An 18,621-nucleotide genomic window follows, 5' to 3' on the forward strand; every position below is an offset into this window, starting at 1 on the left:
TAATTTAGAATCATAGTTTCTATTTTGGAAAACAAGACTTTCTAATTTGGAAAACAACATGGTTTTCATTGAAAACAAGCTATGAATGAAAGAGATGAACTAGAGATGATGAGACCTCATTCTAGTATATGAACACAGTAAATCAAGAGTAAGAATGATCATAGAGATGCATCTAATATGCTAGAAGAAGTCGAAATAAGAACATGATCATAGTTTAAGAAGAAATCATGAAAATCATGTAAAGAATGAATATGAAATCATAGCTTAAAGAATGAGAAGAGATTGTAGAAGATATGATTGCAGAGATGCAATATCTTCCTCATAATCTCAGAGAAGAGAAGAGAATGATCATAGTAAGAATGAATCAATAGCATAATAGATTGAATACTAACCTTTGATTGAAGAACAAGAGAGAGAAAGCTTGAGAGTTGAATGTAGATCTTCTTCTACACCAAAGGAGGCTTGGAGATGAGTTTCCTTCGTTCTCTAGGTGTTTTGGAGGCTAGGGATACTAAAAACACAAAGTTATGAGGTATATATAGCAATAAGGACCTAAACAGAAGATTCTGCTCGAATTCTCGTTTACTTGGGTCGAGTGGGTGGGTAGCATGGCCCGGTCGACCCGTGCACCTCGACCAGTGCCGACAAGATAGCCTAAAATAGGGATTTGAGGGCCTTTCTCTTATCGGAATCAAACGAAACTTTCTACACAACAACTATAACTTACCTAGCATAGGAAAATGGCTTTAAATCATATCTAATCATGCTCTAAGGTCATCAACCAATCTTCTCTTCATCAAGGTGCATTCTCTTTTCTAAATCAACCAAGCTCTTCAAGTAGGGAATTCCATCATCAATTTTTTATGGGTTTTCGAATCTACACTAAGGGAGAGGTCCGACTTGACTTCCTAGAACCTTCTAAACATATCAACACCATACTCAAGGTCCAACTTCAAGGTCAAACATCAAACAAGTTCTTCTTCATCCAAAACAAATAGGGTGTCTAATTTAGGTTTTGGGCTGGATTTCACCAGTATCTCTCCGATATGTTCGAAGGGTTGTGTGATGAAAAGGGGATATCTAGACAACTTACTATTCCAGGGACTCCACAACAAAATGGGGTTGCTGAGAGGAGGAATAGAACCTTGCTAGACATGGTGAGATCCGTGATGGCACAGGCAAATATACCCATCTCTTATTGGGGAGATGCTTTGCTGATTGCGGCCTATATCCTCAACAGAGTTCCAACCAAATCGGTTTTTTCCACACCATATAAGTTTTGGATAGGAAGGAAGCCAGATTTTAGTTACTTGCACACATGGGGATGTGCAGCATATGTTCACTCTACTACTCACCAATATGGAAAGCTTGGACCCAGAGGAAGAAAGTGTATCTTTGTGAGATATTCTGAACACTCAAAGGGACATGTCTTCATTGGACTAGATGAGAGTGAGAGGAGAACGGAACTTGAGTCTAGGGATGCAACATTCTTGGAGAATGATTTTCCATCTCTTTCAAGAGTTAACAAAGAATCATCGGAATTCTTTGAAATACAAGATAGTGGTCTTGTCACTCCAGGGATTTAGATTATGGATAATGAACCTGGGGTTCATCTAGAAGATCCTAGTGGGAGTGGGAGTGCAGATGTGATAGCTACCTCAGAGGGTGAGCAATCTGACATGAACTTGCGCCGTAGTGGGCGCGGGCTAGTTCCTCATCAACTTTTCAACATAGAGGATGAAGCCTACATGATAACTCCTGAAGAAATTGACTATGAGATTACTTCATTCGATGAGCATGAATCGAAGAGCGTGTAGGAAGCTCTTACAGGATCAAGCTCAAAGGAATGGTTGAAAGCCATAGAGGAAGAGTTGGAGTCGATGAAAGTTAATGTCATATCCACCCAGCCGGTACCCTACCTGGCATACCCGGGTATGTGATCCACAGTCCAAGGATCAAGCATCAAGGGACCATGCCTCCCACATACGTGATAACACAATCATGAATGATAATAATCAAGGTAAAAGCAAATAATAAAAGAAATCATGGATATGTTAAGAACAGATACTCAGAGTACAAAAATAAATATGATATCAAATGTGTAATCACAAGAAGGAAGTGAGCGGAATTCACTCCTTCATAACCACAACGGAAAGTAGTTGAGTTAAAGTTAGGTTACAACCCAAATGTAAAAGAGTAATCAGTGAAAGTTAAATTACAGATCCAAGTGTTTAACAAAATCTAGGGGTGGGTGCCTAGACAAGTGTTTCCTCCATCTTAATAAATACATCCTCATAAGTGTAGACGAAGGAAACCCAACACGGCCGCTCCCACACCACTGTGGAGCTAACCCTGGTACGTAGCATAATCTTCCTTGGTACCATAACCTTGATCTTCATAGTAGCCACCACACGGAGGGTAGTATGCAAGAATCCGGTCCGTCTCATAGGTCGTACCATCTGGGTCTTCAACACTGTGGAATAATCTAACAAAACATTTGCACAAAAGGAATGAGTTCAAAAGAACTTAGCAAGGCAGTTATTCCATAATTCATAAACCATATGAGTACAAGTCATAACATGATGCAATATGATATGAAACACATGATGTAATATGATTCTAACTCTATGAATGCTAGTCTCTATGGTAGACATGCTTTAAGCCATAGCACCATACTTCTTTAGGTAAGTCTCAGTCACTCAGCAGGGGGGAATTGGGCCCTGCATCCCTCTCGGACAATCCATGGCTGGGGTTTCGATCACCGCTCTCTCACACCACCATTTGGTGTAAGTATTAGCATATATCAAGGTAAAGCCTAGCCCAATGCAAGTCATCTACTCAATCGTATCAAGTCAGATCCGGATACTTTCATTCCTCCCATCCCGGGATCCTTTCTGGTATCATTCACACTAGAGTCACGGATATTACCCATCGGACTCACCAACCCTATTGGTCATCCACAAATAGTAGACGGAAGCTCTCACGTCCTCTCACGGATATGACTCACCGGTCTCAAGCGCCCGTGAGCCCAAGTCTAGCTATTTGCAACCTACCAATAAATGGCCCCTTTCGGGTATCCGTAGTATGGTTTATGTTCTCTCACGGGTTGGTTACCAGTCTTGAGCGCCCATCAAACCATACACTACCACGGGTCGTTCGGTCTCAATACCCTTCCGATTCGGGTCTGATACGACAGGGACATCCTAGCCAAACAACACTAGACAAGTCCTATTTATGTCATCCAATAATTCGGGAAAGTGTCGATGGGCACCTTTGGAGAACATCCCATACTATTCCCTCCGATGTCCAAGGACAGAAGCGTCAATAGGACACTCCCCAATCCCAAATTATACTTAAGCAATCACATGTTCAAGTCCATCATACCATACACAATTGATACGTCATCATAATAGAAGTTACGTCATAATATCGCAATGATTCATCATATATATAAGTAACAAGAATGACTAATCATTATAACAAGAATATATATAGACACAATACTACTGTTCTAAAGCATGTATAGCAGTCCTATGATGTCCAAAAGTAATAAAGAAATTATGTTCACTAAGTTATGAACATTAAGACATAATCACATGGCCTATATATTTATGGCGATAACCGTCCTTACCTTAAGCTGTGATGATGATGATCCAAAGGTCACAAAAGAATGATCCAATGATGGTATTAAGACCCTAAACAAACATAAATGAAAGATTAGAGAAGAAATCGGGAAAATCGGAGGTCAAACGGGTCAAAACGGCGAAGGACACAGTTCAGCAGCATGCTTGATCGATGGGATCGACCAAGCAGGATTGACCAAGGACAGCCTCGGGGCTGCATAGTGTATTTTGGTGATTTGGTTTGAAATCGGTCTTCCGGGGCTTGAATCGATCCGAAACTCAGGGATGATTAATAACAACATAAAAATACATCTAAGCAAGTAATTAATATCATCTAATGGTGTAATTAGAAAGCCCAAATTGGAATACTAAGTTCTATAGACAAGAATCATAGCATCAATGAGAAATCAATGTAATTGAAAGGGAAGCTAGGGAATTAGTTGGGGAATAGGTTAGGAACAAGGTTACAATCATTTCAAGCCATTAATTAGACTAATCATACTTCACATTTCAGTTTAGGACAAGAAATCAAGTTGCTAAGCAAGGAATCATGGTAATGCATATATACAAGAATCAAAATGGGAGTATATCATAAGTAGGAATGGAAAGAGATCATGGTTTAGTGAGGAATGAACACTTGGAGTGATGGTTGAAAGGTTACAGCATCAACTCCAAGGTTACAACAGTAAGAAAAGAAGAGAAAAGAGTAGGATAGAGAGTGAAGATGAGAGTTCATACCTTGTAGATGATAATGGAGGCAAGAATCAAATGATTGGCAATGATTAGAGTAGAATATCCATCACCAATATCAAGGAGGAGCTTTGGGGAACCTTCTCCACGTTCTCAGGTGTTGCAATGATTAGAATAGGGTTCAAAACACGAGGCTAGCATAAATAAGGTGTGGAATATTCCAAAAGAATCATTAACTCGCAGTTGGGCAGCCTTGGTCGATGCTCCTTGGTCGATGGGATTGACCAAACAGGATCGACCAAGCATAGTTCAGCAGAAAATCAGCAATAGTTCAACAACTTTGGACAGGGATTTGGAGGGCTATACGGGATCAAATTGAGTGGGGTTTTCTTCTACAAGTCAATCAAGAAGTCTAGTTTTGGGAAATACCTTCGGATTGTGCATGGAGTTCATTAGGTACTTCAACTAGTTCACCCCTCTTCGATGCGCAGATTTTCACTAAACACCGACAATGTACTCAAGTAAGGGGCGTCATCGTCAACGTCCATGGGCTGGGACTCCGACACTAAATCATCAACTAGTAGGATCCACAAGTCTCTTCTACCATCACTTCGGGTCTTCGGACCTACAAACATCAAGGGTTTCGGGTTAGGGTAAGGATAGGGCTAGATTTCACAGTTAATCATGTCTGGGACTTGGTTGACTTGCTGTCGGGCCAAAAAGCAATTGGGAACAAGTGGGTTCTCAAGATCAAGAGAAAGGCGAATGGATCTATTGAGATATTCAAGACTCGTTTAGTGGCTAAGGGCTACACCCAACGAGAGGGCGTTGATTATGAGGAAACTTTTTCCCTTGTGGTTAGGTTTGCCTCAATCCACCTCATACTAGTCATTGTTGCTCAGTTGGACTTGGAGCTTTTATCAGATGGATGTAAAAACTGCTTTTCTCAGTGGAGAAGTTGAGGAAGAGATCTATATGGACTAACACTGTACGTAGATGACATACTTATGGCTAGCAATAGCAAGGAGCTATTGGAAACCATTAAGAAATGGTTGTCCTTCGTATTTGATATGAAGGATATGGGTGAAGCAAGTTATGTGCTTGGTGTTAAGATTGTCAGAAATACGCAAAAGAGATTACTGGGTTTATCTCAGGAGACCTATGTTGACAATGTCTTGACGAGATACCAGATGCACAATTGCAAACCAATTGATACTCCAGTGGAGAAGGGTTTGCATTTGAGCCTTGATATGGGTCCTAAGACTCCAGAGGAGAAAACCAAGATGGAGAGAGTTCCATATTCCAGTGCAGTGGGTAGCCTTATGTACGCTATGATGTGTACTAGGCCGGATATTTGTTATGTAGTGGGTTTGGTTAGTCGGTACCAATCAAACCCAGGCATAAAGCACTGGAAAGCAGTCAAGAGGATATTGAGATATCTCAGAGGAACGAGTAACTACATGCTGTGTTACCAAGGATCGGATTTGCGGTTAGTTTGCTATAGTGATGCCAACTGGGCTAGAGACATTGATGAGCGCAAATCAACCTCTGGATATGCTCTCTTGCTGAATGGCGGGGCCATTTCGTGGTGTAGCAAGAAGCAGACTTGTATATTCCTCTCGACCATGGAAGCAGAGTATGTGGCATGCTCAGCTGCAGTTCAAGAGGCTGTTTGGTTGAGGAGATTCCTTCGACATACTGGAATTATGATGACATCCAAAGAGGCTGCCCTTGTCTACTATGATAGTACGGCAGCTCTTAGCTATGTCAAGAACCCCAAGTATCATGGGAAGACCAAACATATACAGTTGAGATATCACTTTGTTAGAAACATTATATCAAGGAAGAAAGTTGTATTTAAGCACATATTTACTAGTCAGATGGTAGCTCTTACCAAACCTATAGCCAAGGATGTTTTTATTTCTCATGTAAAATCATTGAGTTTGTGTAGAATGTGACTTACTTTTGTACTGAAACTTTCTTATTATTGAGTAATATGAGTTAATTCTAGCATTTATTTTATTCACTTTTTGTGTGATTTTGTTCTTCTAGCATAAAATGAGATATGTCAATAGGCAAGAGAATGGCTCACTCACACGAGCATTCGCCTCTGGCGCCTTGGAGGTGAGCAGAGATGAGACGGATTGTGAATGACTTTGTGTAGGTCAATTCATAATTATGATGTCGCCTTGATTGGGAATCAAGATAAGTTTCTCTATTGTGAAGAGAATCGACATGAATGTTCCCACTATTCATGTTGCCTATAGGTGTCACATCCACCCAGTTGGTACCCTATCTGGCATACCCGAGAATGTGATCCACAGTCCGAGGATCAAGAATCGAGGGACCATGCCTCCTACATACGCGATAACACAATCATGAACAATAATAATCAAGGTAAAAGCAACTAATAATAGATATCATGAATAAGATAAGATTCAATAAATCAGAGTGCGGAAAATGGATAATGTCAATAAGTAAATGTGATCGTAAATATGAGAGAATAAGTGAAAATCACTTTCTTGAAGCAGCGGAAAAGAAGTATAATTGTCACATCCTCCCAGCCAGTACCCTAACTGGCATACCCGAGAGTGTGATCCACAGCCCTAAAGATCAAGTTTAGGAACGATCATATCCATTTCGCAGAATAACATAATCAAAAGCAAGAACAAATCATAATGTTCAAGTAATTTATAATAAAAGTCAAGAAAGGATCTCAGAAGGATCACTATAGAATATCAGAGTGCGGAATAACTAGATACCAAATCAAAAGACAACTGTAGAGTATAGCGGAAATATACCCTACAAACACATGCGGAAGGTAGATCGAAATCTAAATAAAGTTCTGAGCTAATACAAGTAAAGTAAAAGATAAGTCTAGAAGAATGTATAGGAAACTATTCCACATCTTTAGTCAGCTCTTCTTGCTCTTCAGTCTTCATCTTCTCACCTTGTGCTTCCTCATACGTACCGTCAAAGAAATCCGAACTTGTAGAGAAGTCTAACAACAAATTGTATAAAAAGGAATGAGTTTCGAAAGAAACTTAGTAAGGCAAGTTAATCCATAACAACATAAATAACATGTGGCAAAACATAACAAGATGCAATGCAATATGAAATAGATAATGTATGAATGCATCTAAACTGTATGTATGCTGGTCTCTATGGCAGACATGCTTTAAGTCATAGCAATGTACTTCTTTGGGTAGGTCATGCATACGGCTCCTGTTGGTAGTGGATCCGGCATCCCTCAGGACAAACCATGGCAGGGGGTTAAGTCAACACACTCTCTCACAACCATTTGGCATAAGTACCGGCGCATGTCAGGGAAAAGCCTAGCCCAATGCAAGTCATCTACTCAGTTACATCAACTCAGGTCTAGATACTTCCATTCCTCGCCCCGGGCGATCCTTTCCGGTATCCTTTCCACTAGAGTCCTAATAGTCCCGGACTACGGACTCATCAACCCTATTGGTTATCCACATATGGTAAACGGGAAGCTCTCATGTCCCCTCACGAATCATTTCACCGGTCTTGAGCGCCCATGAGCCCAAGTCTAGCCATATGCAACCCTCCAATAAATGGCCCCCACAATGTGATTCCCGTCCTCTCACGGGTTGGTTACCGGTCTTGAGCGCCCGTGAATCCCCATTGCTGCCACGGGTCGTTCGGTCTCAATGCCCTTCCGAATCGGGTCTGATATAACGGGGACATCCTAGCCAAACACTGCTAGACAGCCCTAGGTATGACAATCAATAATTCGGGAAAGCGTCGATGGGCAACCCCGGAAACATCCCATACTATTTCCGATAATGTCCAAGGACAAAAGTGTCAAAAGGACACCTCCCAATCCCAAATCAAACTTAATCAAACACATTCTCAGATCAGTCATGACATACACAACCAATAGTTCATCATATAAAAGAGAATGTAAAAGCAAAATCAGATTAAGCAGTAATAAGTAATTCATATAACATGCATAATGAAAAAGATGATATAAACAAGTGCTACTGTTCTCATAGTAGGAGATCAGAATTAAAGTACAACAACAGTAGGTAATCTCATAGTTTCACAAAGTAGAAACCAGAGAACAAGTAATCTATGTAGTTAAGGAAATAACTGTCCTTACCTTGATTATCGCCGAAGATAATCCAAAGATCAAAGAGAGAGGCTCCAAACTTAGCAAATAAACCCCTAACAATCATAGATATAACATTAGGAAAGATGCCTAAAAGATCAGAGAGCAAAAAAATCAAACTGAGCGAAAATTGAAGCTACTGTCTTCATTGGTCCGATTGATTGGTCTACTGACCCAGTTGACCAAGCAGTCGATCAATCGAGTCAAGACGGGATAGTGAAAACTGTTTTGGCCATAACTTCTTCGTTTGAAGTCGGATTGATCCGAAATTCGAAGGGGAACTTCCTAGGATGTATTAGAATCACATGGGAAGATAAATCATCAAGTCATGGTCAAAATATGGGTTCTTGATTTAACCCAAGAAAATAGGGTTTCAACCTTATGGTTCCCATAATAAGGTTATGATCACGGAATGAGAGGGAATGATTGTTATCAAGAAAATAATAAGAAATCAAAGGAAATCTAGTTTAGGTTTGCCCATGAGGTTTCCCTCACATGGGAGGTACCAAGGGTTTCCAGAAAGATCATTCAAGGGTTAGGGTTAAGGTTTCAAGAATCTATTGGCTAGGGTTAAGATCATGATGATGATCATAGATCTCAAAGAATAGAATGAGATCATGGAATAGATGGTTGCAAGGATGCATCATCTTTTTCCTGATCTCAATCAAGAACAAGAATGAAGAAAGAATAATTTAGAAATTCTAATTAGGTTAAACATGGATCATGAAGAAAATATAGTATGATCAAGGATAAAGAATTAAAGATTGATAGGTTACAATTCTAGTAAGGAAAACACATTGATTGGAAGTTAACAAGATCAAACTAAGGGTTCTTGGTTTGATCCAAGAAGTTAGGGTTTCACCTTTTTTTGGTTCGCAGGAAAAGGTTGAGATCACAGAATGTAAGGGAATTAATGATTGGCCAATTAAAACAAGAAAATCATAGTCAAATTTAGATTAACATCCACATTACCCATGAGGTTTTCCTCACATGGGAGGTTACCAAAAGTTCTCCGGATGATCACACAAGGTTAGGGTTTTAAGAATTCAACTGGCTGGGGTTGAGATCATGATGATGATCATAGATCTCAAGGAACAAGATGAAATCATGGAGTGGATGGTTGCAAGAGTGCAGCATCTTCTTCCTGATCTCAACTAAGAACAGAATTAAAGAAAGAAAATCAGAGATAGAAGAAAGAGTGAGTATACACATACCTTTGCTGCAGGAGGATGAAGATTTCTTCAAGTCTTGTGAGAGATCACCAAGGAATGCAAGGGAATTGATTAGATTAGGGTTCTAACTCGTTCCAGAGGCTTAGGAGGCATAGGAAGAGAAGTAATCCCGAGATTTGGACTTAAATAGAGCAGCCACGACCTAATTAGCAAAAATAGAACTCATTGGTCGATTGATTGGTCGACAGCATGGTTCAAACAGGAATTCGGAGGGCTATACAGGGTCAAATTGAGTGAGGTTTTCTTCTACGAGTCAATAAAGAAGTCTAGTTTCCAGAAATACTTTCAGATCAAGCATGGGAGTTCATTAGCTCCACCAAATAGGCTCATCTTCTTCGATGCGCAAGCAGGATTTTTCAGACATAGTTCAGCAACTTCGGACAGGGATTTGGAAGGTTATATGGGGTCAAATTGAGTGGGGTTTTCTCCTACAAGTCCATCAAGAAGTCTAGTTTCGGGAAATACCATCGAATTGGGCACAGGAGTTAATTAGGTATTTCAACTAATGACCCCTCTTCGGTGCGCGGATTCAAAACTAACATTGACAATGCTCTCAAGTGAGGGGCATCATCGTCAATGTCCATGGGCTTGGGCTCCGACACCAAATCATCAACCAAAAGGGTCTACAAGTAACAAGCTAAGATCAAATCAAGGTCCAACTTTAAGGTGTAACATTTAAACTAACCCTTCTTTACCCAAAACAGATAGGGTGTCCTGGCTAGGTTTGGGCTGGATTTCACATTCTCCCCCCCCCCCTTAAAATAATTTCGTTCTCGAAATTGGGAGAGTGCTTGGTTTCAAAAAGGCAGGGGTACTTTCCTATTATCTTGGCTTTCTTTTCCCAAAGTCCACGAAAAACAAATAACAATAAGTCTTATGTAAGTAAACAAGGAATGTATCTGACATGCTTTGAAATCAAATCGAAAGTATGATCATGGCTTCATGAAGATTTCACAAGGATCATGGCGAAGATTAATATGAAGATCATAAAACTTTAAGAATGAAAGGAGATTGTAGAAGAGATGGTTGCAACGATCAATATGTTGCAAGGATGCAACATCTTATTCATCATCTCAATATGAAAGAATGAATCATGGCAAGAGTAGATCAATACAACACAAGAGAGATTACTAATCTTTGATTGAAGAATAGGAGATGAAAAGCTTGAAGTCTTGAAACAATTAGAAGGAATAACAAATCATGAAGATCACATGATTTCTCTTCAAAATCATCATGTGGAGAATTCACAAGGATATAGAGTGTATGGAGATCCACTCTAGAACAGCAGGGATAGAAGGATCAGTCATGGGAATGATTTAAGATCATCCTCCTATCAAAGGGAATATAGGGCACAAGGAGAAATCGTGGAGAGAATAGATCAGCTTCGGGGTAAACTTCTACCAAACGGAACTATAATTCGTACAGCAGAGAATAAATCGAACAATGCGTATGGTATATATGCATTTGGTACAACATCAAGGTTAGGGTTAGGTGGGATCTCACAATAATCAAGTTAGTTACAATCCCATGTTTCAAAAGATAATTCAAAGGAAGTGAATTACATAACCAATTGTTCCATAATAAACCAAGGAAATGGGGCACTAGACTAGGGATTCTTCTATCCTAATGATCGTCTCCTCACAGGTGTGGATGAAGAAAGCCTAGCTCTGCCGCTCTCACACAATCGTGGGCCTAACCCTAGTACGAAGAGTAATCCTCTTCGGCACCAAAACTCTGATCTTCACTGAAGCTACCACCTGGAGGGTAGTATGCGGGATCAAAGTCCGTCTCGAAGAAGGCACCATCAGAATCTTCGGTACCTATAGGATAGTCTAAAATCATTGTACAAAAGGAATGAGTTCGAAGAACTCAGCAAGGTAGTTATTGTAGTTATTCCATAATTTAAAATCAAACATATACAAGACATAACATAAATGCAATATGATATGAAACATATGATGCAAATATGATTCTAATTCTATGAATGACAGTCTCTATGGTAGACATGCTTTAAGTCGTAGCACCATACTTCTTTGGGTTGTCACTCACTCTCCCTCAACCTATTTCGTATCTTGGGAATGCCGTGGTACTTGGGTAAAGTCCTCTCAAACCATGGTAGGGGAATCAGTCACCACTCTCTCACATCACCATTTGGTATAAGTACTAGCGCATGTCACAGTAAAGCCTAGCCCAATGCAAGTCATCTACTCAATCGTATCAAGTCAGATCCAGATATGTCCATTCCTCGCCCTTGGCGATCCTTTCCGGTATCCTTCACACTAGAGTCAGCGAAATCCTAGATTACGGACTCATCAACCCTATTGATGTGAAACCCAGCCCTAACCTAACCCTGACCTTGACTCGGTAACCCGGTTGTTTTTAGGTCCGAAGACCCAGAGTAAAGAAAGAAGCCAACTATGGGCCATCTCAGTAGAAGACATGGTGTTTGACTCTGAACCCATGGATGTTGTTGATGGAGTTCCATACTTGGATGTCTGTGTAGATTTGGAAAGGAAGCTGCAGTTGTCTGAAGATGAGATTAGTTGAAGGACTTGGAGTATTATCTGATTTGGTTTGAAGGTATTTCTTCACACTTGACTTGTTACTTGATGTGTATGCAAAAGCCCATAAGGTTTAAAGCCCATTTGATCCTCCAAATCCCTGATTATTCCTTACGGTCTGCCTTGGTCGACACCAAGCACTCGACCAAAGGAAGGTGAAATCCGAGAAATTGTAATTTTAGGGTTTTTCACTCTTATTTAAACCCTACTTCGTATTTCTTTGTTACGGTTGCCTCCTAAACACTTTGGGAACGTGAGAACACCTCTCCGAAACTCTCTCTGGTGATTTCGAAGATTCCTCTGCAGATCTGAAACCTCTCTTCTCTGTTCTTACAATTCAAGGTTAGTATCTCTTCTGAATTATTAATTCTCTTTTCTTGATCTTGTTCTTAATTGAGATCAGGAAGTTGATGCTGCATCCTTGCAACCATCCCTTCGTGATCTCCTTCGTTTCTTTGAGATCTATGATCATCATCATGATCTCAACCCTAGCCGAAGATTTTCTTGAAACCCTAACCCTTGCTTGAGTTCTGAAAACTCTTGTTAACCTCCCATGCGAGGGAAACCTCATGGGTAATATTTCTAGTAACCTAAATTAGTTTTCCTATGATTTTTTTATTGCCTTTGGCCAATTATTTAATTTTCTTTCATTCTGTGATCTCAACCTTTTTATGGGAACCATAAGGTTGAAACCCTAAATTCTTGGGTTAAATCAAGAACCCAAATTTTCCCCATGACTTGATGTTTTTATCTTACTATATGATCCTTAATACCTTAGGAAGTTCCCCTTTGAATTTCGGATCATTCCGACTTCAAACGAAGAAGTTATGGCCAAAGCCACAGATAATTCTGTCGATCGACTTGCTTGGTCGACTGGGCCAGTCTACCAAGCACTCGACCAAAGGAGTCAGTAGCTTCGTTTTTCGCCCGAATTGATTCGTTTGCTCTCTGATCTTTTAGGCATCTTTCCTAATGTTGTATCTATGATTGTTAGGAGTCTATTTACTAAGTTTGGAGTTGCTCTCTTTGATCTTTGGATCATCTTCTTCGATAATCAGGTAAGGATAGTCAATTCCTTAACTACATAGATTACTTGTTCTCTGGTTTCTACCTTATGAAACTATGAGATTACTTACTGTTATTATAATTTAATTCTGATCTCTTACTGTGAGATCAGTAGCACTTGTTTATATTATCTTTTTCATTTTTCATGTTATATGAATTACCTATTATTGCCTAATCTAATTTTGCTTTTACATTCTCTTGTATATGTTGAACTGTTGGTTGTATATGTTATGACTGATCTAAGAATGAGTTTGCTTAAGTTTGGTTTGGGATTGGGAAGTTGTCCTTTTGGCATTTCGGTCCTGGGGATGGGGGGGGGTAGGGTGGGGGGGGCGCCGGGGGGGGCCGCCGGGGGGGGCCCGAATGGGTGGGGGTCCTGGGGGGGGGGGGGGGGGGGGGTGGGGGGGGGTGTTCCCCCCCCCCCCCCCCCCCCGGCCCCTTTCCCCTGCGGGGGGTGTGTGTGGGCGTCCCCAAAAAACAGTCGACACTTCCCCCCTGGGGTCCGGGGGGGGAGTTGTGGGGGTGTGCCCCGGGAGGCCCCCCCCCCCCCCCCCCCTATTTTTTGTTGTTTTTCCGGGTGTTGTGTTGTTGGGTTGTTTGGTTAGGATATGCCCCCCCCCCCCCCCCCCTTGCCCCCCATCCGGCTTGGCGGTGTGTGTTGCGGTTGATCAAAAGTTAGAGAAATCAACCTCCCACATTCACAACAATATAATCAAGAACAAGACTAAATCAATGTTAACAATATTATTCAAATGAATCAAGGTAAAGTAACGAGATATTCATCAGAGTGCGGAAAAGATACCAATAGATATATAAATCAAAAGTAGAGTGAGGCAGAATCTCACTCCACGAGTACAACGGAATGTAGTTCGAAAAATCAAATGGGATTACAACCGATTCTAAAGACAAGAAAGAAAGATATAATCTAACTAGAGTCTTTTCTACTTTATAAAGGATGTCCTCATAGACATAGACTTCATCGATGATGCTCAAACGCTCCCACTCCACAGTAGGGCTAATCCTGGTAACAAGAGAGACCACTCAAGGGATCCTCAAAGTAATCTTCGTAGTCGCCAACACTTTGCGTATGGTACGCTTCTTCATCTTGCGCTTCCTCATATTGCGCTTCATAGCCATCAAATCCTGTAGAATAGTCTAACAAAAGATATTGTACAAAAAGGAATGAGTTTCAATAATAGCATAAGATGATATGATATGAGGCAACAATGTATGTATGAGTCTAACTCTATGTATGCTGGTCTCTATAGGCAGGCATGCTTTAAGTCATAGCACCATACTTCTTTGGGTAGGTCTCATCACACAATGCCGGTTGGTAGTGGGTCCTTCATCCATCTTGGACAATCCATGGTTAGGGGTTAAGTCACCTCTCTCTCACATCACCATTTGGTCTAAGTATTGGCGCATATCAAGGTAAAGCCTAGCCCAATGCAAGTCTTCTACTTAGTCATATCAGCTCAGATCCAGATACGTCCATTCCTCCCCTCTCGGGATCCTTTCCGGTATCCTTCACACTAGAGTCAGCGTATCCGACTCTCTCAAATACGGACTCATCAACCCTATAGGTCATCCACATATAGTAAACGGGAAGCTCTCATGTCCTCTCACGGGTTGGTTACCGGTCTTGAACGCCCATGAGCCCAAGTCTATCCATATGCAACTCTACCCACAAATGGTCCCCACAATGTGATTCATGTCCCCTCACGGATATAACTCACCGGTCTTGAGCACCCATGAATCCCCATTGCTACCACAGGTCGTTCGGTCTCAATACCCTTCCGATTCGGGTCTGATATAACAGGGGTATAACCTAGCCAAACACTGCTAGACAAGTCCTAGGTATGAAAACCAATAATCCGGGAAAGCGTCAAAGGGCAACATTGGAAATATCCCATACTACTCCCAATGAGGTCCAAGGACAAATGTCAAAAGGACATTCCCCAATCCCAATCATACCTAAGCAATCACAATCATAATTCAGTCATATCATCCACGACATCACATCATATGAAAGAGTATAATAAAACAAGATTAAATAAATAAGGAAACATACATGAGTAAGTATTCATACATAATCAAGTACATAAAGTAAATAAAGAAATAAGATCCTAATATACTTGCAGCATTCATATCATAATAGAAACTAACATAACAGTAGCAAATCTAAGTAGTTCCCAAATTAGAAACTAAATCTATGCAAATCTATGTTAATATGGTAACAACTTCCTTACCTTAAATAGATCCGAGAATATTTCGGACGAACAAGAGGATGAATCCAAAGTTAGCAAATAATCCCTAAAATAGCATCACACAATCATTAGGAAGTAGTCCTAAAAGAATAAGCATGATTTGAATCAAATCGGACGAAGAAAACAGATTCTGCTGTTGCGGGTTGATTGGCTGGGTAGCATTGGCAATCGACCCAGGCAATCTGCCCAAGAGCAAATCCGAAAGTAAAAAGGGAATCTTGATCCGAAACCTATGCTACACAAACCGGAATGCGACGAAACTTGGAGGGATTGTCTAACACAGTAGTCTAAGCCTAGAAAACATAATTTAGACATCAAACCACCATTAAAACATTACTTCCTAATTTAAAACCATAGTTTCTATTTTGGTAAAAATCATAGTTTTCATTGGAAACATGCTATGAATGAAAGAGATGAACTAGAGATGATTAGATCTCATTCTAGTACAAGAACACAGTAGATCAGAGGTATGAAAAATCATAGAGAAGCATCTATAATGCTAGAATGAATCAAAATAGGAAATATTATCATAGTTTAAGAAGAAATCATAAGAATCATGTTAAGAATGAATGAGATGATCATAGTACAAGAGAATGAAAAGAGATTGTAAAGATATGACTACAAGGTTGCAGCATCTTCATCATAATCTCGGTTCGAGAGATGAGAGTGATCATAGAAAGAATAAATCATTAACATAAAAGATAGATTACTAACCTTTAATTGAAGAACAAGAGAGAGAGTTTGCAAGATTGCAAGATTAGGTCTTCTTCTTCACTCTTGGAGGCTTGGAGATGGTTTCCCTTCGTTCTCTAGGTGTTATGGAGGCTAGGGATACTAAAATCACGAAGTCATGGGGTATATATAGCAAGATTCTCAAAACAAAAGATTCTGTTCGAGTTCAGCAACACTGGGTCGATTGGCTGGGTAGCATTGAGTACTCGACCCAAGCACTCGACCCAGGCTGACAGCAAAGCCAAAAATAGGGATTTTAGGGTCTTCCACTACTCGGAATCAAACGAAACTTTAAACACGTATTCTATAACATACCTAGCATGGAAAAATGGCTTTAAATCATATCCCACCAAACTCTAAGGTCATCAACTAATCTTCTCTTCATCAAGGTGCAGTCTCTTCTCTATATCCAACACTGACTTCAAGTATGGGGCATCATCTTCAATCTCCATAGGTTCGGAGTCGAACACTATATCATCTACCAATATGGCCCATAGTTGACTTTCACTTCTACTTTAGGTCTTCGGACCTACAATCAAAGAGTATCCGGGTTAAGGTTAGGGCCGGGTTTCTCATTCCCCCCTCCTTAAAAGAAATTTCGTCCTCGAAATTGAAAGTATACCTGAACTTCCAAAAAGATGAGGAAACTTCTCCTTCATATCTTCTTCCTTTTCCCAAGACGCTTCTTCAGGGGTATGGTCCTTCCTTTGAATCTTCACCAAAGGGATAGTTCGATTCCTTAATCGCTTGTCCTTTCTATCCAAGATTTTAACCGGTTATTCCTTATAAGATAAATCAGCACAAAGTCCTTCAGGTTCTTGTTGTAGTATGTGATCTGGGTTCTCAACATACTTCCGAAGCATTGAAACATGAAATACATTATGAATCTCAGCGAGTGACGGAGGTAAAGCCAAACGATAAGCAACTGATCCAATTCTTTCAAGAATCTCATAAGGTCCAATATAACGAGGACTAAGCTTTCCTTTAACATTAAACCTCATTACACCCTTCATAGGCGATACCTTTAGAAAAACATTCTCACCAACTTGAAATTCCAAATCTGACCTTCTTCTATCAGCATAAGATTTTTGTCTTGACTGAGCAGTCTTAATCCTTTCTCTTATCATATCTACCATTGCACTGGTAGCTTCAATCATTTCAGGTCCTAACACTTTCCTTTCTCCAATTTCGGTCCAATACAGAGGTGTTCTACAAGTGTTTCCATATAAAGCTTTAAAAGGAGCCATGCCTATTGTAGACTGATAACTATTGTTATAGGCAAACTCAACCAAAGCTAAATGTTCATCCCAATTACCACTCATATCAACAACACACGATCTAAGCATATCTTCCAAAATCTGAATTGTCCGCTCAGACTGTCCATCAGACTGAGGGTGGTGAGCAGTACTCAAATTCAACTGGGTTCCCAAAGCTTTCTGCAAACTATTCCAAAATCTTGAAGTAAATCTAGGGTCACGATCAGACACAATACTCACAGGCACTCCATGCAGACGAACAACATTGTCCACATAAAGCCTAGCTAACTTATCCATAGTGTGAGTGATCTTCATAGGAATAAAATGGGCTGATTTGGTCAATCTATCAACAATTACCCACACAGTGTCATTACCTTTACTTGTTCGGGGCAAACTAGTCACGAAGTCCATAGTAATGTTCTCCCATTTCCAACCAGGCAAGGGTAAGGGCTGCAATAATCCAGATGGAGGTTGTCGAACAGCTTTAACACGTTGACAAGTCTCACACTTAGCTACAAAATCTTCCACATCAGACTTCAATCCAATCCACCAAAAATGTTCTTTCAAATCCTTATACATTTTTGTACCTCCTGGATGTACGGTAAAGATTGATTGGTGTGCTTCCTTCAAAATTTCCTTTTTAACTTCTTCAACTGCAGGCACACAAAGTCTTCCTCTAAATAATAACGCACCATCCATAGATATACTAAAATCAGGGTCCAAATCAGAATTTAAAGAAATCTTCTCTATCTTCTCTTTCAATTCCGGATCCGAATCTTGCAAGGCAACAATTCGATCCCTAAGGGTGGATCTTCTTGTCATGGCTGAAAGCACAACATCTGAACCTTGCGAAACAACTTCCAATTCAAAATCTGAAATTGACTTCAACAACGACTTGCTCATAGCATTCAAATCTAAATCCTTCTTGTTACTTTTCCTACTAAGAGCGTCCGCAATGACATTTGCTTTACCAGGATGATACTGGATATCACAATCATAGTCAGAGACTAATTCCAACCATCTTCTTTGTCTCATATTTAACTCTTTTTGGGTAAAG

Source organism: Hakea prostrata, chromosome 9, assembly GCF_041222555.1.
Source record: "Hakea prostrata isolate BN-2017 chromosome 9, UWA_Hpros_2, whole genome shotgun sequence".
NCBI lineage: Eukaryota > Viridiplantae > Streptophyta > Magnoliopsida > Proteales > Proteaceae > Hakea > Hakea prostrata.